At 39.5% G+C, this 20,677-nt stretch overlaps 1 long non-coding RNA gene across 1 annotated transcript; it reads right to left on the bottom strand.

Moving 5' to 3' along the window:
* Window positions 1–9,423: 9,423 nt before the first annotated feature.
* Window positions 9,424–14,129, bottom strand: LOC309861862. Its single transcript, XR_014310252.1, has 2 exons — window positions 13,685–14,129; window positions 9,424–9,615 (listed from the first exon to the last, which is right to left on the bottom strand). It is a non-coding gene; the product is annotated as an uncharacterized lncRNA (long non-coding RNA).
* Window positions 14,130–20,677: the final 6,548 nt, after the last annotated feature.

Raw genomic sequence — 20,677 nt, 5'->3', positions numbered from 1 at the left:
GGTAAACATTGCACGTATCAAACATTTAAAGTTTAAGAATGCTACAGTTGTTTAAAAATGCCACTTCTCATTGCTGTTTAATTCATAGCTAATTACATATCACAGTGTGAAGAATGCCCCGTGTTAGAAGTAGGAGTCTGGGTATCTCTCTTATATGTTCCCTGTGTCTCTTGCACATGAGCTCCTGGCTAACATTGTCAGGCATACAATGTTTCTCTTACAAGGAGGATATGTATTTGTCTTATTATTTATTTATTTTTACCTGGCACATACGAAAGGAAAAAAATATAGTGTAATAATACAGGTAGATTCTTTTTTTTTTTTTTTTTTAATACAGGTAGATTCTACTTCTTGTTTTCTCCTTCCCTTGCCCTTACTGCACACAGTCAAACTTTTTCTATGCCAGTATTATTTGGGGTTAGAAATTTATAGGGTGACATATAGCAGTTTAATAGAATGGTGATTTGTACAAATAAATAATTTACTGGAATAATGTATTTATTATTATGAATTCAGACATATAAAGTGCTCAGAACAGAGACTGGCATATTGTGTGTCCTCAAGTAACTTTAGCTACACTTGTTGTATTTTGTTACTATTCACCTGATGCTCTCTACCTCCCCAGTCCCTACTCATTCCAAACGAGAAAGCGAGATGGAAATCAGTTTGCCTAATCCATTAAAGAGAGAGGTTGGGAGGGAATGGATTGCAGAGAATGAATTAGGTTCATGAAGCATTCTTAATAATAGCTAACATTTTTTTTTTGAGCACTTATGTGTGCTTTTCATGAATTTCATTATAGATTTTTTATAAGAGCTCCAGGAAGTAGGTGTTATTATCATTCTTATTTTGAAGATGAGAAAATTGAGGTTGGAAGAAGTTAAATTGTCCATGGTTGCAGATTACTAAGTCAAAGAGCTGGAACCCTGGTGAAAAGTTTTCAAAGCCAAAACTCTGAGCTTTTCTGTACTGCTTCCTTGGGGCACCTTGCTGGCTCAGTCTGCAGAGCGTGCAGCTCTTGATTTCAGAGCCATGAGTCTAAGCTCCACATTGGGCATGGGCCCTGTTTTTTGTTTTTGTTTTTAAATAGACTTCTTCCTTGTTCTAATCACCAGCTATGTTCTCCGTTCTGTAGCTAACCCAGCATGGTGCCTGGGACACAGTTAGGTGCTCAGCGAATTTGTGTTGAGTTTCTTTGGTTCCTATGTTGTATGTGGTTGTGTATTTATTATTTTGTGAGACATGCTGAGTGGTAACACCAGCTATGGTTCATACACAGCCAGGACGGCACACGGGGCTCTTACATCTTGTTGCCTGAGAGGGTTGGCCTTTGTTATGAAGCATTCCTAGGTGTCAAGGAGTTCATCGCTTTCATATCGTCAGTACATAAGACAGTGTGCGGTACCTGTAATATCTTAATAAACATTTGTTCATCCACACACTTTAACAGATTGTTTTCTCCCATTTTCATATCCCTGCTGTTATCTATAGCATTCTCTGCTCTCATACTCCTCCATGCTGCTTGGCAGTCCTTCCCACTATTGTTGGATACCTAACCCTTTCCTTCTCCAAGCCTAAATCTGTAACTTTTCAGCTATACAAATGCTTCCCAGGCCACCCCCTTGGAAAACAATGCTTCCTCCTCTGCAATCTGAGAGCCTTTATTCTCAACACCACTCGCTTGGCACTTATTGCTGACTGTAGCTGGCAATTTTCCAAGTTTTGGAAGCCCTCTTTTTCCCCCCTCCTCACTGTTACAAGCTCCTCCAGGGCCGGAACTATTTTATATAAATGTGTGTTTAACATAGTCACCAAATTAGGGCTTTTTACATAGTGAGTTTTCAGTTTACTACAAAGACAGTTTTATTACCTGCTACATTTCTGTGTGGAGGAAAAACATTCGATCCATGTGGCTGTTCCGTTAACTCAGGTGCAAAATGAAATTTCCATCTTAGAGAAGAACACTTTCAGTGACAGGCTGTGTGTGTATGTAAGTGTGTAAGTGTCTGATTGTATGTATTTAGATCAAAAAATTAAAATTGCTTTATTAAAGAAACGTGCTGAATGCTACATCATCAAGTCAAATTTGTACTTAATAGTTTAGGGAAGGGTGATAATAACCCCAGTGATGTGAAATTTGGGTCTAGATGCTAGCATTTACTATGCCAACTCTCACAATGAAGAATTCACTACTAAATATACTGAAATGGTGCTAAAAGTGTCTTGTTAATCCAAAAGGCAATTTCCAATTGGGAATACACAAAGACTTGGCTCCTACCATGTTATACATTGTTGTAGTTTCTTTTGAAACCTTAAGATTAACTTCAAACCACAGTTAGTGCAAAAGACATTACATTTGAAAAAAAAAAAAAAAGATATATAAATGAGTCATTGCGATTATTGCCCGACCTCCACACCATAATTCTTTAGGTATTATTTTCTAGGGTTGATGCCTTTTACTTTGATCCATCTATTCAGTTTCTCTAGGGATCCTGCTCAGAACTAAAGGAAAGAGCATGCTTCAGAGACGATAAATTCATGCCTTCTGCTAGTCACTCTCCAGCAGAGTCTGCTCCTGACATCTTTTTAAATCATTTCGACTCTTTTATCCTGCATCCTTTTCCTTTTTTAACTTCTGTTGTTATCACAAGGTCCTTCTGCTAGGAAGTAGTAGTGATTGTGCCAATCTCCACCTTTATAGGGAGCTGAAGATTTTATGTTTGTTTTGGATTTGTTTAATTGGGATACTTTATGGGGTATCCAGATCTATTATGTAAAAGTGGATTAAACTTTCCACGTACCGAAAAGCACTGTAAATTCCATATAAAGATAATTTCTTTCAAGTAACTCAGCCCTATTTGAATATCATTGAAAGCAAATGCTGACTTAGAAGGATCAAAAATCAATCCCAGGTTTCAAAACACTGCATTCTTAAAATGCCCCTTGCAATGTATTATCATGTACAGAAGTTTCAAGATTCATCTGCTTCCTTAGTTTAAATGAGAAATGATTCCCCCACCACTGTTAACCATTTTATTCCTCCAAACCTCCACCAATATAAAAAAAGGGGGAGATGTGATTGCTCTATGATTAATGGTTTATGCTCAGAATTTTCATAAAGCAAGTGGATCTGGCCTTTCTGCATTCTCTTTGCCCTACACTTTTTCTAGTCACTATATTTCATATTCCTTTGGGTTTGGAAAGCTGCTCTGATTCCAGGCCAATCTATAAGTAGGATATAGGGTATATTCCTTTGGGCTTTCCAAGGTGTTATGTCTTAGAGAACTTCTTACAGTAGGAGCAGCTTTTAGGAATCTTGTGCTTTTCAGAGGCCTTAGAACCAGTAGTACATTCACACTGTGGTTCCTTAATAGTAAAGTGGGTATGAGTTACGCATTTAGAAAACACCAGAAGTGCATCGGTCTTTCTGATCTACTTTCCTTTATCATAAATCTAGTACCATTTGAAAGGGAAATAAGAAGAAATGTTGGCGAGACTCCAGTTTATATTTTGCTGAAAAGTGCAGAAGGGGAAGGATATGTAGAGAAGAATAACCTCCAGTTAGCTTTCTCTTGTTTTCTCTCCATAAGTTCCTCCCAAGTTGTAGTTATAATTAAACATCATGAAGCTGTTACATTAAACAGCCAGAAAGAAGCTATTCCCATCCTCACTTTGAAACCTCAGGGAAATTTACATTTTCCAAACATGGAAAGCTTTTCTATAGTTTCCAGCTATCGAGGAATAAATAATGAGTCACACACACACACACACACACACACACACACACACACACACACACACAAAAGGTACTGAAGTCTTTGTCAGACTGGTGAGTCATTTCTCAGTAGAAAGTACAGTTGTGGTCGATGGACTTAACTCTTAAAGACAGACGAATAATACAAAGAGACCTGTAGTGACTGAATCAAGAAAGGGCCAGCACCTGCAAGAGTTAAGTGCTGCTTCCCCACTTCCTTCATTGTTGCATTCCCCTGATCTGGAGCTCAGCCTTGTTCAACACAGCTCCTAGCTTTTGCTTTGCCAGCCACTACGGCGATCTATCAGTTTTGAACAAAAATTGAGATTACATGAAGCTAAAGAGAGATGTGAGAGATGTGAACCCTAAAGTGACAGGGTCTTCCTTGGAGATGTTAATAGTCAACACATTTAGAAATATCACGGGAAGGGAATTGGATATGCCAGGGCATATCTCCATGTTTTACACAGTGGCAGCTTTAATACTGAGCATATATACAGAGAGTTTCAAACCTTTTCTTTCTCTTTTGTGGAGCGGTATTTTTTTTTTTTTTTCAATGGACTGGTAAAAGAGAACCATATGATTTTAGCAGTATAAGGGAAAAATCCTTTGTGGCTGCTTTATGCTGAATTGCACTCCCTGAACTTATTGTGTGTGCTACCATGCATGAAAGGGGGCATATTCTCCCTCCCTACCCCAAAATGGGAGAGACAGAGGGTGGGGGCTAGATTTTGAATTTGAGACAAAAATGATGGTGCTCTCTTTTTATGAAACATGCAAGGCAAATAAGTCCACCACTGGAATATTTGAAAAAAAAAAAAAAAAAGAAGAAAAGAAACCTTAGCTGAATCACATAAAAAAATATCCCCACAATAGTCCAGCTAAAACCTAATGGTGTTGAGTGCATTAAGCCACAGGGAAGCTTTGTCTTACAGCTCCGACAGCATATTCTTGGTACAGAGGGGCAAGGTTTGTACTCAAAACTCACACCCCACACCCCATCACAGCTGCCCTGGGCTTCGTCTCATCTTTTTACTCTGTTCTCCTTGACTCAGAAATAGAAGGAAGAAATAAGAAAACTTGTCCCGGTAAGGCTGGCATGAGGCAGGAGGGGTCGGTGGGGCTGCAGGGGAGGAAGGAGGTGATGCCGCTGTCAGTCAGCACCGGCAAATGCCATTTATGTGGATCCAGTGCTCACTCAGGAAGCAGAAATAAAGCGCTCTGATGTGGCGCCGCCCCTCCCCCGCTGCACTCTCGCTCATTACCACTCTTTCTTTAAACTGCTGGGTAGACAGCTGGCAGCCAGTGCCTCAGAGGAGGCTGGAGTAAGGGAGCATATAAATTACTGTTGCATTTTACAGCGAAGATAAACTCAAACTGCAGGGTTATAGCCTGAAATGACATGAAGGGAAGGCTCCAGCAGACCTCTCAAAAGAACAAGGAATAGAAAATGGATAGAAAGAGTTATTCAGGGAATATGGGATCATGGAGGAAGAAGAAAAAAAAAACTAAACAAGTTGTGTAAAATCTGCTGCTTTAGTGGGTCTTAAAGAGCTTATGTCAGCTTAATTCTGTGTGGTAGCATAATGTAAATCTATGGGAAATGGGGCTTTAGGCATCTCTGCTCTATTCCATTTCTGCAGATTGCCAAGCATGGCAATAAATGTCAAGTGATTATTTATTTGATCATTAGAAACTTCATTAGATTTTGATTTGATGCTCTTCAACCTCCCTCTTCCCTACAACAACCACCAAAAGGAAAGCTCAGTTTTGAAATTCAATCCAGCTAGTTTGATTGGGGGGAAAAAATGTTATGAAATAAAAATCTAGTAAATACCAGCATCTAGATGACAACATTCTGCATAAATATAGAATCTCCTCTCCAAGGAGCTTACGGCACTTCGCTAATGCGATGAAAGACGCATTTTGGCAGGGCGGTACAATTTTTGGAAGCCTGTTTAGTATTTTGTTAGATGGAAGGCTGTTTCTGAGGTGAGATCAAACCCCTCTGGCTACAGACAAAGTCTGATTGTATGTTCTCGGCTTGAGTCTTAGCTTATAATGCATTTGAACTTTCACTCAGCTTTCTTGGACTTGATTTATTTGCAGATTATATTACCTGGGAAAAAGAGTTTGCGGGCCCTTGGTTGGCTTGGGTAATTTGGTACTCGGCTGCCCGGTGCCGGCGTGTTGGTCTCACCCTTGCTCACAGCACAGAACCCGAGCCTGATTATCTTCATAAAAAAGGGTCTTTTTACTGTCGACAGCAGAGTCAGATATATGTTTACAGCTGACTTTTTCATTGCAGTTTCAGTTTCTCCTGTGCCTTTCACGGTACAAATTTCCTAGGAATCATGTATAGTGTAGGAAACAAAGGAAGGAGGAGAGAAAGCACTGCCACTGGCTTGCTTCCTCAGGGAACACTACTTGCATGTCAAAAGACCCACCAAATAGGAATTGGGCTGACTTTCATAAAACCAGGGATTTAAGCACAGTGTGGGGTATGTATTATTGCCACCGAGCACATGCTGCAAAGAAGCATAAAGAGACAGGCTTTATCTCTCTGCCTGAAACCTTCTCGGAACCTTCTGGGAGTGCACATTCTAAATCAAGAATCCAAACGTTTTCCCAGCGCAACTGCAAATTGAAAATAGGCACTTGAACAACACAGGCAGAGATGTAGAAGAAGAATGACTTTGAAATGCCTACAACCCACCCCAAGCCACCCTGGGTCTTTCTGTAGACATGAGCAGTCTTCATCTCCGCTAAAGGGTATGTAGCACTCGGTAGAAACAAACGACAGCTGACAAAAAGATCCATCAGATGCCTGAACCTGCCCCTTGCCAGTGCAGAGTGTTTTTCTTTTCTGTTTTTTATTCCATCATAAAGAAAGGGCAGATATTTTTATTTCAAGAAGCACCCAATAGTCAGAGATTTGTTTTGTTTTGTTTTGCTTTGTTTTCCTGTAGCACTTGTAAGTATATCACTACTGAAACAAGTACCTGAAGGATGCATTTTTTCCATTAGTCTAAGTGGTATGAAACATTGAGGAGAACAAGCTTCAGAATATGTTATTGTGCCGCATGTTTAAAAACAACAATAACAACAAGTTAGGGGTTAGGAAGTCCATCCTTTTCGTAGGAGAAGTTGCTATCATCAAAGTCAAAATCTTTATTGCTGCGTATTGACCAATGACATTTATCTGGTAGGTTCCTGATGAAGAGCCCCACACCGGGCTCACCTGGCTTCATGGAAAACCGGCAGCCTGCGAGGGTCTGGGTCTAGGAAAGACAAACAAACAACCGGGGCAAGGAAGGTGAGTCCCTTCTGAGCGACATCTTTGCGGAAGAAGGAGAACTCTAAGTTAAAGGAAGTGTGTGAGGCCAGAAGCCCTCCTGAGCAAAGAGTGGGAGGTAGGCTCTCTTCCTTGAGCCACGGGTATTTGGAAGGAGTTCTAAGACTGTGGGTAGACAGGAAAGCAGAACACAACGTGCTAAGGCCAGAGGAAGGGGCATGTTCTGGCTTGGTTTTAACTATGTCGATGTTGTGTGAGAAAAGCAGTGCCGTCCACGAGAAAGGCAGGAGTTTGGGCAAATGGTCTTTTTAACCAAGTTGAGGCGTGTCAATCAGATACAGAAGGCAACATGGAGCAATTATGATTTTGTGTCTAGAAAGGCTTCTCTTGCTGTAGGAGTCTGGGTAGCAGAGAAAGTGGATCCTTGAACCCGGCTTTTTAGGGCACAGTTTGGCTGCTATATCTATGCATTTTGTTCTAGATGATCTGTGGGTGAACAGGCCGTGTCCCTACGTTCAGTTTTGTTGAGATGGGAGAGACAGACTTAACTTACAAGAGGAGGTGCCCGAGGGAGGGAAAAGAACAGAGGGAGGGTGAGGGCTGCTGCTGGGAACAGACTTTGCAGTTTTCTCAGTGCAGCCCTGAGGCTCTAACACAGGGAAAGCCTGTGATGGAAGAGGTCAGGAGATCGAAGGGTAAAATAAGCCAAAGGATACAGGTGGATACTGAAGCTATGTGAGCCATCAAATAAGAATGGAAGCATAATCTGGTACCTTGCCAAAGATGACATTTTTGTGCGTATGTGTGTGTACAGTATGTGTTCCCTCTATCTAACCAGAGAGGTTCCTGCCTATTCTAGATGATGGAGAAGACAGAAAATGACCTTAAGACAAGTGTTCCTTGCTCTGTGAAGGGCCACTAGAGCACTTATTTACGTAAATATAGAGCAAATATTTGTATAAATATTTAAGTATTTATAATGTTTATCACCATTTATTTACATAGATATTTGACTAGTTATATAACTATAGAACAAGTTGTCGTGTGTGTTAGCCTATTAAGACACACGTATTTTGAGTGACATTTTATAAACTTCTTTGTTGCTTGTAATTATTGAAGCTGGGTCATGTGTATGTGGAAACTCATTATACCATTCCCTTACCATATGCATGTATATAAATATATAAATATAAATATATATGCATATATTTTGGATATTTACATTGAAATATGTATGTATATATAGATATATAGCCAATAGTTAGCTGATACCTATATATAAGATGTGTGTGTGTATATACATTATGTGTGTGTACTTAATATGTGTGTGTGTATATATATACACACATATATACGTGTGTACATATATATAATGTATGTATATATGTGTGTATATATAATGTGTACATATATAATGTGTGTATATATGTAAAATGTATGTGTATATGTGTGTGTGTTTAATGTACATGTATGTGTGTAGATGCGCAGAGAGAGAGCTTTAGCCATACGGGGGAATTAATGATAGAAAAGAAAGGGAGCCTGTATTGGATCCTGGAACAAGTCTTAATTTGCAGTACTCCTTGGCTGGAGGCTATGCATGAAAATGGCCAAACCGTTATAATGAAGCATCACACTAAAACATTTCCTTCTCAGGGCTCCTGGGTGGCTCAGTTGGTTAAATGTCTGTTTTCGGCTTGGGTCATGATCCCAGGGTCCTGGGATCGAGCCCTGCATCAGGCTCTCTGCTCAGAAGGGAGTCTGCTTCTCCCTCTCTTTCTGTGCCTTTGGAGTCCATACACTTAATGATGATATTTTCTGTTTACAACCTGTATATGCAGCATGGGCTCAGTAAATACTGATGAAGTGAGATTAGTCATGGTATAGAGTAAGACAAGGCATAGAGTAGGACATGGTATAGATTAGGACAAGGTATATAGTATATAGGACATGGTATAAAGTAGGACAAGCATTTGAGGTGAGGTTGTGGTGGTCAACATGGGTAAGAAGTACCTTTTTCCGTAAAGAGAGCGGTGTGGGAGGTAGAGGTAATAGGAAGATGGACTCATTTAAGCATACCCAAGTTGTGAAATAGACAGAGGTAAGGGGGATGAGCTTGGCTCCTAGGACAGAAACTGTAGGCAAGCAATAGATAATAGAATATAGTAATGATAGTTGACAAGGAAATTGATAAAGATTTGGGGCAGGGTGTTTTGAGGACTTTAGGTTGAGCTTCTCTGTCAAACCAAATGCCAGAGAAAAACAAAACAAGGATGTGACCAGAAAGTAAGGACAATCTAACTAATCAAAGAAATCAATGGTGTATCATTTAGGAATATATTTGGCTGCAAAAACCCAAATGTTAATAAAAACTAGCTTAAAGATTGGGATGTATTTTATTTACATAACAAGATACCCACAGCTTCCCTATTGGTAGTGTTGGTTTCCTCACTCAAGGATGTCATTAGGGTCTTTTTTCCTTTCTGCTTTGTCATCCTGGAATGTTGGTTCTCATATCCATGCTTGTCTCGTGGTCACAAGATGTCTGCTGCACATCCAGCCGTTACATCTGCAAGGGATACAGAAAGAAGCAGCTAAGAACAGAATCTGTCTCATCTGTTGTCTTTTACAAAGAAAGGCTTTTTGATGGCACTTTTCTCGGTCAGCTAAGTTTCACAGCTCAGATGTCATTGGCGAGAAGCAGGTCACCAGGTGACCCCTAACTGCCATGAATAACTTATACTTCACATCACCAGAGCAAGGCAGTTTCTGCTCTGAACCAAGAAATTATTCTCTTAAGAAGTAACAGAGATTGTTTCTATCTGAGAAACATATATATATTTTCTGTTTAAATTTGGAAAAGTTATCTTTATTTTGTCTCAGGATCTGACATGTGGTTGCCCATCAAGCACATTCTATAATCACAAAGATTCATGCCCAGAAACGTTCCAGTGTCATTCTTGGCTGTCATTTGTTATTTTGCTATTACACACTTCATGGCATTGCTGCGGTCCCAGTTTTCCAATGTAAGTAACATCTCACTGAGTGTAAGATACTTCTCTATGGAGCTTTAAGGGTGTTTTAAGATAATATTCATTGTGGCAACTCCTCAGTGTGGTAATATGGAGTCAGAGTCCTGTTGGGGCTAGGAACAGAATCCAGCTTCTCCAACCAGTTAAAACAGAGTGCAGACTTCTATGGGAAACATCCTACAGTCTCTTTCTGTGGGAGGCATCATATCAAATCCTCTTGCTCTGTGTATGTGTATGTGAGGATGGGTTGGGATGGGGGAGAGACAGAGAGACAGCAAGAGAAGAAACAGATTGTATACGATGTCTATTAATAAAGTCAACTACTGAGTTTCAATGTGAGGATCCAAAGTTCTTTCTGCCTTTCCTATCCTCCAATATCTGTTGCTATCTCATGCATTCCTGGTTGTGATTTTGTCTTGACGGCCGTATTTACCATTGTGCTTCATGCTAGAATCAGTTTCAACTAGAGATTCCTGAAACCGATCAGTTTATTTCAGAAGCATTCTAGCAATTTTTTTTCCCCTGTTTTGTACAGCTTTTAAATTCATGAAGCTGATATGCAGTGATCCAAACAAAAGCAGAAACAAAACACTTCTAATTCTATAATCTTACAAAATTAGGTTTTCCATTCTGCCACAACTGTAGATTAGTTCTTATCTCTTTATGTTAAACTTTTTTCTTTCTTATAAAAAGCTGTCACATTTATAAGAGACTTCTTAGTCCCTTCCTATTTTATACAAGATCAAGAGGACCATATGTAGAAAATTATTACAAAATTGCCATAATAACATAACATTATGAATATTAATTTATCATAATTGCTTATTGTCCTCTCTTCCCAACAGAAGCATGGCTTCTTGTTGGCAAGCAATTCATCTTTTTTAGTTTGCACTTGTGTAAGCAAGGGGACAGACCAACAAACCCCGTGGGGGATAAAACAGGCTTCTATCCTTACATGTTCTCATTGCACTCAACAAACATAAAAATGTTTTCATTGTGCTTGTCCATTTCTTACACTTGAGGGAAGAGGAAGTTGCGATCTTAGATATTTCCACTTTCCTGCCAAACCCTCATGCCTTCTCTGGGTTCCCGAATGGTCAATTACACTGTCTCTTCAAGTGTCTTGCATCTCTTCCTCCCTACTTAAGCTTTTCTCTCGGACCATAAATGTTTTCAGTCTTTCTGCTCCTAAAAATCCTTTTCTTGAATATATCCCTCACTTTCTTCCCCATGACTGCCACCTGTTCACATGTTTCAGTGACTTTCCACCCCCATTATAATACAGCTTTCCCTGGATTAATAATTGTCAACAAGAAGCTAGGGTGGATGAAAAGGCCTGGCACACACTCCACGTGGAAAAATATGTTCTACAGAAACAGAAGGGAGTCAGTGCCACTGGGATATGTAACAAGACCAAAAGCATTTACAGGGCTAGACATAGGACAATGCTCTGGTTCCCTGTCGTGTGGAACACAATTGCTGAGGACTGTGTCTGTGGAAGAGAGAGGGTCATATTAGAGTTGTTGGAATCTTGACTGAACCCCCAAATCCAACATCCAGGTAACCTAACCTGAATCACCCTATGTGGACCAGGTTTATTTAAACAACACCAACTTCTTATAGGTATAGTATGAATAGTTCTATAGTAGAGATTTAGGTACAAATTAAGTACTACAACAGTTATCTAATGGACACCAAAAACCATATATTTTTCACATCCCTTACAGGAAGAACTTAAGGAGACTAGACCTGGAATCCTTACAGCCATCCTGAATTCCATTATGTAGAGTTCCATGTGGTATGTTGTTATTCTAGATGAAATAACCCAGATGTACAGAAATGTTTTGCTGGGAAAGGAGGAAAACCTAGAAAACTCTTTGGGAAGTGGGTGTTGTATCCTTAAAAGATAGCTCTTGAGTCATAGAGCAGATTTAGGGCTGGATTTTTAGAAAGGATAAGAAGTCAAGTTAGGAATTGGGAAGTGGGGCAGTCATGGAAAGACATGTCATGAGGGGCTTCACTTCGATACTGCTTTGACTTTGAATTATGAGAGATTTTAAACCTTTCGTATTGTGATCCATCTTTTTTTGACACCTCAGTAAAGCCTGATAGACATGTATGACTTTGATAATGGATAAGTGGAAAAGACACATGGGGAGCCCGAGAGAGTCGGAGGTCTCAGCATCATCTCTGGGTTAAATCCATACACTCCGTCTTTCCACATACAATCATGGAAGGTGAAACTTTCTCAGAGGAGCAGAATGAACACGTATCTCATTGGCATTACCTTGGTGTCTGTTCCACATCCCTCTCTTCCGACATGTGCTTCTAGGGAGTCTGTTTTATAGTCTTGCCACGAAACACCAGCACCACCATGCTGAATCCCAAACTGTTACATTTAGTCCAGAGTTTATATTCAGTCCAAGTTCAGCTTGGTCCTGGATTTCTCCACCTGGACATGTTCTCTCAGTCTGCTCCTGGTCAGGTTCTTTATCATCTTTCTACTGCACTACTCTGTTCCTCCCCCAAAAGACTGAGTTTACACAGTGATTCAAAATAAACACAAGGTCTTCTCTGAGTGTTTGTTTACATTTATCACAAAATACTTTGAAATTCACCGCTAATCTACTCCCCAATTTCATTTGTTTCTCAGCATCTCGATCTGATACTGCCCATGCTCCCTCTTATTCGATTGGTGCTTCCTCTGTCTGTCATCATCACCTCAAGCCTTGTTCTACCAATATTCTATTTTTACCCAGAAATCCACTTAAACTCACCAGAAAAACACAGTAAATACATAATGCACTTTAAAATCCGTGTAGCAGATTTAACCAGCCCTTTTAAGTTCACCAGCCCTTCCTCCCCCTGCTTAGGTAAGAAGCCCTGTATGCCAACACTCTGATATGCTAGCGATTCTTCTAATACAACATTTTCTTCAGTTTTGGCTCCATGATTTTAACACACTATTCCTTCTAAGCAAAATACTTCTTTCTTTCCCCTTTTCTCCAAATGTCAAGCGCTTAATTATCCCACAAAATTAAATCCATGTGTTATGTCTTCAGGAAGCAGCCTCTGACTCTTACCATCAGACTGCCTCAGAAAATGCCTTCTTTTTTCCATAAGCGTGTTTACAAAACCCTACGATCACATTTTGGGGGGAGAATGTCTAAATTTCTTTTTGACCCAGTTTTCTTAAACTAAGGTTGTCTTTTTAAATTTGTATCTCTGTGACACAGCACAGTATACCTTATACACAGTAGTTGCTGGAAGTGTTGAGTAACCAGAGAAGAGAGCAAATCTAGGGCTAAGTCATGAAGTATGGTTACTGAGGTGGAATTCATACCACCGGTGGAGACAAATATTTGTTGTTGAACAGAGAAAAGCCGCCACCTACTTCAGCTGGCAAGCAGACGGCACATCCATATAAATGCTCCCTCCTTCAGGTAATTTTTCACCAGCCCATGAGGATAAAGACATAGAACAGCTCCTCAACACATACCTCTAATTTTAGTTAGGATTGATGTGCATTTTTTATTCACACACAAGAACAAGATTTTCCCCGAAGGTTGCTAGGGTAGGCTTCGATGATATATACATGACACTTACCTTCAGCAAGAAATGATTCATCTCCCCGGATCTCACTCTGAGTCTGCACTAGATCTGGAGAATTTTCTCAAGTTTCTTTTATGTCCAGCAAGACTGGCTGAGACTGGACATGAAAGCTGTCTAAATGCTCTAATCTATTCCCAACCCCCAGAAATGCGGGCTTCACACTCTCTCTGTTTGCTGTCATGAATCATGATGCTGACAAGTCAGTCAGATTTATAACATTAAACAAAAGCTGATAGGAGAAACTTCTTCCTTCATCCATTGGGAAAGGGCACGGGTGTTCTGTAGACCGGAGCTTCTCCTGCCAAGGTAAACGTAAAGCTAGAAGAAGGACTGAAAGATAGCCAGTTTGAATTTCATTTTCCCTGGGACAAACACGATTCATTGTTTGCCATGAGAAGTCCCCATCCTGTTTTCTTTAGAGCTGCTTGCTGCTTTCTATAAATTCCATTGCATTATTGCTTTAAAGTCTGTTCATATTCTATTATTAGGTTGTTATTATCCTGGCCTTTATTATAATGAATCATAATACTCTGTAGCTACATGACATTTTTCTTCTTGGATCGTCCTGCTTAGCCTCATAAAAGAAATTAATCAAGTTACACCTTTAAGGAAAGCATTAAGCTACTTCATTGTAAAAGCAAATTGTCTTTGTTTGCTCTGATTGTAATTGTGTACAGTTTCCTAAATAGGCATGTTAAGATATCAGGGGAAATTTCAAATTGTTCTTTCCTTTGACTGGTCTCCCCCCCACATTTTTTTTTTTTTCTAAATAGTGTTTTGAAATGCGAAGTATATGAGAAGGACAGATAGATGTTCTTGAAGCACAGCAGAGATCGGTGCATATATTAAGTATGTAGATGTAAAGTTAGTCTTTTCCCAGCACATTACACATTTTTAGATGTTTGTCAAGAAGAGGACTTGGTAATATTGAGCTGACCACTGTTTTCTTATTCTCCTTGCCCAGAATGCTCACAGTCTATGCAGAAGTCACCAAGATGAAATGTTTCTGAGGATATCTAATAATATGACTCTTTGTCACCCCCTGCCACTTCCTCCACTTGGATAATTGTTACAGTTCCATTCTCTGCAGAGGGAAACATGAAGGAAAGTAATTATCATATTTAACTTACATAGGAGGGAGGAAATTTCTAATAATATCTATTGGGTTTAGATTTGAATTTCGTTTTTTTTCTCCAGTGGAGATATGCTAAGTACTTGGCACACTACCCCATCTCTTAAATTTATCTTTCAAATTTTCTGCATCTAATAGAAGAAAATGGTAAGGAGATAAAGAGGGAATTTCTGTCTTGAGCTATCTTTAGCCCATGTACCTGCCATCTATAATCATGGCTCTTTACAAGTTCAGCATCATCTGGGTCCACATCAGTGCGATCTGGGCTGGTAACAGATTATTCTCACATTGGAGACACTCCACATACAGTCAGGCCTTTGGCTGTATATCTTTTGACTTAGTGTCTGTGTGTGTCTAGAAGCAAGTAAACAACAGTCTGTTTAAAATTACCACCATTTTCATGAGGTGTATATACACTAGGAAGACCTCAAAGCAGTTTTTTCCTGTATGGAGCAAAGAGATAAGGGCACCTGGTTGGCTCAGATAGTAAGCATCTTCCTTTGGCTCAGGTCATGGTCCCGGGGTCCTGGGATGGAGGCCCACATAGCGTCCTGCATCAAGTCCTGCATTGGGCTCCCTGATCAGCGGGAGGCCTGCTTCTCCCTCTCCCACTCCCCCTGCTTATGCTCCCTCTCTCGCTGGCTCTTTCTCTGTCAATTAAATAAAATCTTAAAAAAAAAAAAAAACCAGAGAGATAGTATTGATTTAGTTTTGTTTGAAAAACAATTCATAACTTAGATGTGAAGAAGTATTAGAGAATGGGATCGAGAATCAGAACAGCCACTTCTAATTCCCATACGTAATTTAGGTGTTTTTTTTTTTAAGATTTTATTTATTTATTTGACATAGAGAGAGATTTTAAGTAGGCAGAGAGGCAGGCAGAGAGAGGGAGGGAAGCAGGATCCCTGCTGAGCAGAGAGCCCAATGTGGGGGGCCGATCCCAGGACCCAGAGACCATGACCTGAGCTGACAGAGGCAGGCAGAGGCTTAACCCTCTGAGCCACCCAGGTGCCCCTAGTTTCTTTTTTTTTGACATTAATTGTGACCCACAGCAGTGGGTGAATATGCCCCCCGCCCCCTCCCCTGCCATAATATGTCCATGTGAACCTGTGAACATGTTACATTACATGGTATGAGAGACTTCTCAGATGTGATCAAATTAAATATTTTGTGATGAGAAGATTTCCCTGGATTATCTGAGGGTTCCCAATGTAGTTAAAAAGGTCCTCCTTCTTATAAAGGAAGAAAGAATCAGAGTTTCAGAAGAAGCTGGTGTGATGACTGAAACAGAGAAAGAGACTTCTTGAAGATGCTCTCCTGCTGACTTTGAAGATTCAGTAAGAGTCCACAAGACAAGGAATGCAAATGGCTGTTTGAAGCTGATGCTGGAAAAGGCAAGGAAACCGCTTCTTCCCTAGAGCCTTGAAGGACTGCAGACTTGCCAACATCTTGATTTTAGCCAGTGAAAGCCATTTCGGACTTCTGACCTCTAGAACTGTAAGATAATATATCTGTGTTGTTTAGGCTAGCAGTCTGTGGGTAATCTGTTATAATGACCATGGGAGGCTAGTATATTCACGAATGATGATTAAGGTAAGTGTAGGGATTAAGATCACATACTCTAGATCTGGCCTGTCAGGGTTTGAATCTTGGTTCAGTTTGTGATCTTGAGCAATTTAAATAGAGTCTCTGTGACTAAATTTCCTCATCTTTAAGATGAGTACACCTATAGCACATTGGGTGTTATAAGGATTGAATTAATTAATTCATATTGAGAGCTGAGAATTGTGCTGCTACAAAATACGTACTTGATACTGAGCCATTTGAATTAAAAATAGCGAGAGTTAAATAGTGCATAGATTAGGGGAATTTTATTTTTTAAAATGGCCATAGAACGGAATTTTTATTTTATTAATCACAGGATAATTAGTATTTGGAATTTAAAACTAATCTTATTGGCCTCCATCTCTTTGTATGAAGAATATAGATCTATACTACCTCTGTAGATATGGAACATCTATCAATTTCCTGTCAATATTGTGTTAAGATTACCCATCATTGTGTTAAGATTACCCTCTACTTCTGGCCTCCATCTCTTTGTATGAAGGATATAGATCTGTACTACCACTGTAGATATGGAACATCTATCAGTTTCCTGTCAATTTTGTATTAAGATTATCCATCATTGTGTTAAGATTACCCTCTACTTCTGCTTATGTTTGAATTCGTTATATGGGAGTTGTAGGGCTCCTAAGCTCTAATTTCGAAAGTGAAATAATATACCCATCCAAGGATTCTATAAAGTTTGTTAATACTTATACTGGATTTTAATTCATTTTACCAAAATCTATTGCTTACACAAACTATCATTTAAAAAAAAAAAAAAACAGAGAACAAAAGATCTTGGTTTTCATGCCATTTATTGGTTTAAAGAGAAAAAGAATAAAAGTATTATAAGTGATAAAGGCAGAAGAGTTTGGTTACTCACATGCCTCTTTGGGAGGCTTATTGATAAAAATGTGATGTGTGATTAATGTTCTAATGGTCCTTTAGAAAGATAGATGGTCAGAAAAACTAAAGTTGACCCTAGTCATGTTTAGAAAAAACCTTTCAGTCCTGAGTTGAAGATGCAATGATGATAATCATCTGAACAAAACTACAATTACTTGGTGAATCTCAAAAATGGAGATATGGAACAAAATGCAATCAGATAAGTATGGAGTGATCCCTCATTTCCAGGACAGTATAACACCTTGGTTGGTGGGAGGAGCAAAAGCAGAGAGAAAGAGACACGTCATTTTATTTTCTCCTCAAACTCTCAAAAATGTTTTAATTTGGAACAAATCACCCATGTCTTCCTGGGTCATGAATACCTCTCCATCATCATTACTCCCCAAAACAAAATAGTCAAGGACTCATATTAGACCATGAAAGACTCAAGGAAGAAAGCTGGCACTGAAAGAAGACAGAAGATGAAAGTTGTGAGGAACCGAAAACCCAGAGACGCGCCGACCTTTTCAAAGTGAATGCCAATGAGGCCCAATTTGCTCTGGTAAATATGGAGTGATTTTTCTGGACATACTACAGAAAACATCTGGACAGGAGGGACTTGATTTAATTCCCACTAATTTGTTTTCTTCATGACCTCTTTGAAAAGACTTTTTTGATCAGAAGGATCACTGAAATAAATAATTTTATACCACAAAAATAAGCCGACATTACATAGAATCACACGGTAATTGATATTGAAGTAACCTAATTATTTTCTCTGGTTTATTCCCCAAAGTCATACTCCATTTGCTATATTGTCACAAGGAATTTCAAAGAGAGACCAAAGATGTAAATAATTCTTCATTCATTCACTGAAAACTTACCACACAGTACACAGTGTTAGGTATTGTACTGGCCACTAGAATGTGTTGAAATAATTCCTTTAAATAGTAGATGGAAAAACTAGAAGATATTATTCTAGTTAAATAATTTGTTTACTATTTGAGAAGGTAGCACAGCTACTGGATGGGAAGGTAAGGTAAGGCAACAGGCAGCTTTGAAGCTGAGGACAAAAAAAAGGGAAAGGGAAAATAGGGAAGGTTTAGAAAGGCAGGTACCCAATGTAGTTCAGAGATCTTGAATAGGTCTTTATAGGTATGAAATCATAAATTTTACAAAATAGTGCAGATACCATGGGTCACTTGAATTTCTTGGGTTCTCTCCATTTTGGTTTTTTTTTTTTCTTCTTATAGATTTTATTTATTTATTTGATAGAGAGTGAGAGCAAGAGAGATCATAGAGGGAGAGGGAAAAGCAGATTCACCACAGAACAGAGAGTCTGACACGGGATTCAATCCCGGGACCCTGAGATCATGACCTAAGCCGAAGGCAGACACCTAACCGACTGAGCCACCCAGGCCCCCGTTTTGTTTTATTTTTAATATGTTTTCTTCCCATTGAATGATTATCTTAGGAGTCAACAACTTTGACAGCTTTGACATATTTGTATTTCTATTCTTCCAGGAGAAATAGTAATTTAGAAAACATTCTAACTGTTACCAAATGGATTTTGGGGGAAATACCACTGAGACCCCCGAAACAGACCCTTAAACCTCCGTGTCAAATAAAAATAAGCCATCATTGTGTTTGCTGCTCCACTTGTGAGGCTAATCAGTCTGCTTAGCCTTACAGGATGGTCAGAGCAGTTAATTAAGAGCCAGGGGAACTGGATTCCATGGAGCAGAGAGCAGTTTACAGTGAATGCAGGGTGAGGTAGCTTATGGCCAGTGCTAACACATTAATCCCAAATCGGTTAACCAGTAGAGTTTAAAGAACAACAACATCTAAATTGGGCTTTGAATAATTGATGACAGCAGCTGAACTATTAAAGAAAAATGTATCTTTCCTCTAGGAAGCCTATATGCCTCTAATTACAAGCTTATTTTCTCTGATTGGATACAGTTTCTCACAAGAATATTTCCTTTCCTCTGAAACATGAAGAGGAACTCCAGTGACATGTTTTTGATGGCAGGGATAGAAAAATGTCATGCTTTTCCCAAATTAACTGAACTGGTTTTAAGACAATCCAGCCCCCAATTTTGCTATACACATAGGTATAGGACAAGTAGGAGAGAGACAGAAATCGAGGGTTAACTTCCCTGCTGAGGGTTGGTTCGGAGTGATGGTGGGATAATGAGGGTCTCCACCACCACACAGATTTTGAGATAAAAAGGAAATGATTTTTAAATCAAATCAAAGGACAGCTTTTTTAAATACAGTGATTACAAAGAGTCTTCTAACAGGACGGAGTGTAATTCATTATCAACTTGTGAATCATTTCCTCTGACGAAATAGTGCTCTTTCTAACCTAACTTTGTCTGACCTTCAGAAAGAGTGTTGTTTGCAGAATCAGTTTTTTGCCGAGGTTTGAAACAGTGCATAATGCAGGTGACACTTCTGGATCAATTTTTCCTATTACCTCTTTTTCTTGTGCATTATAGATGTTACATTTCTAATAGTTTCCATAGAAACAGTTAGTGTTGGACTTTTGAAACTGTAGTGGAAAGAGGCGGAAGAACAAGGAAGATGGTTTGGGAGCGAATGATTAGCAGATATGTTAAAGTTAAGGATGTGTGACATGTATGTGCTAATTGAACAGCACAAAGATTTCGCAGGTGTGGCATAAGGCTTTACAAACTTGATGAGTAAAGGTTGGATATGAGATAGTCACAAATCCAAAGTTTGGGCATTAAATTCTGATCCTGGAACTATATGCATCATTTACCTATGTGTATACAGTACCTTAGAATTCTGTGGTGATCTTCTAGCCATCACACGCTTTACTAATTTATATTTTTAAAGAACAGCAAACATTTGGGGATGCATTCCTTCTTTCAGTAAACCCATGTAAAATGCCCATCATATGCCAGGCTCTCATCAAGGTGTTCAGGATCATTCCACAAAGCAGAGAACGCCCCTTTCCAGGTCACACCAAGACAGAGGAGGCCATAAGTCACTCATTTATTCTATGAAATAGTAGAGCTTACGTTTGGGGTGGAGTAAGTGGAGTAAAATGTTACAAATTGATATGTTCTATGAAAAAAAGGAACACCTGAGTGAGCTAAGACAGCTGGGTAGTTGGGTTGCAATATTGACGAGGATGGTCAAGGAAAGTCACGAAGAACACGAGTAAGTACTTACAGGAATTGCAGGAGTGCACCTTGGGAATAGCTGGGGAGACCCCTCCAGGCAGGAGGGACTGTGCCAAGGCAGAAGACCACCTGCTTCTTGCTGCAGCAGGGAGGCCAGGTGAAGCTGGAAGGGAGAAAGCAGGTTCACAGGTTGTAGGTCAGAAAGGTAACTGT

Source organism: Mustela nivalis, assembly GCF_964662115.1.
Source record: "Mustela nivalis genome assembly, chromosome: 3".
NCBI lineage: Eukaryota > Metazoa > Chordata > Mammalia > Carnivora > Mustelidae > Mustela > Mustela nivalis.
Note: the sequence above shows the minus strand (reverse complement) of the source record. Positions and strands in the feature narration are given on the sequence as shown.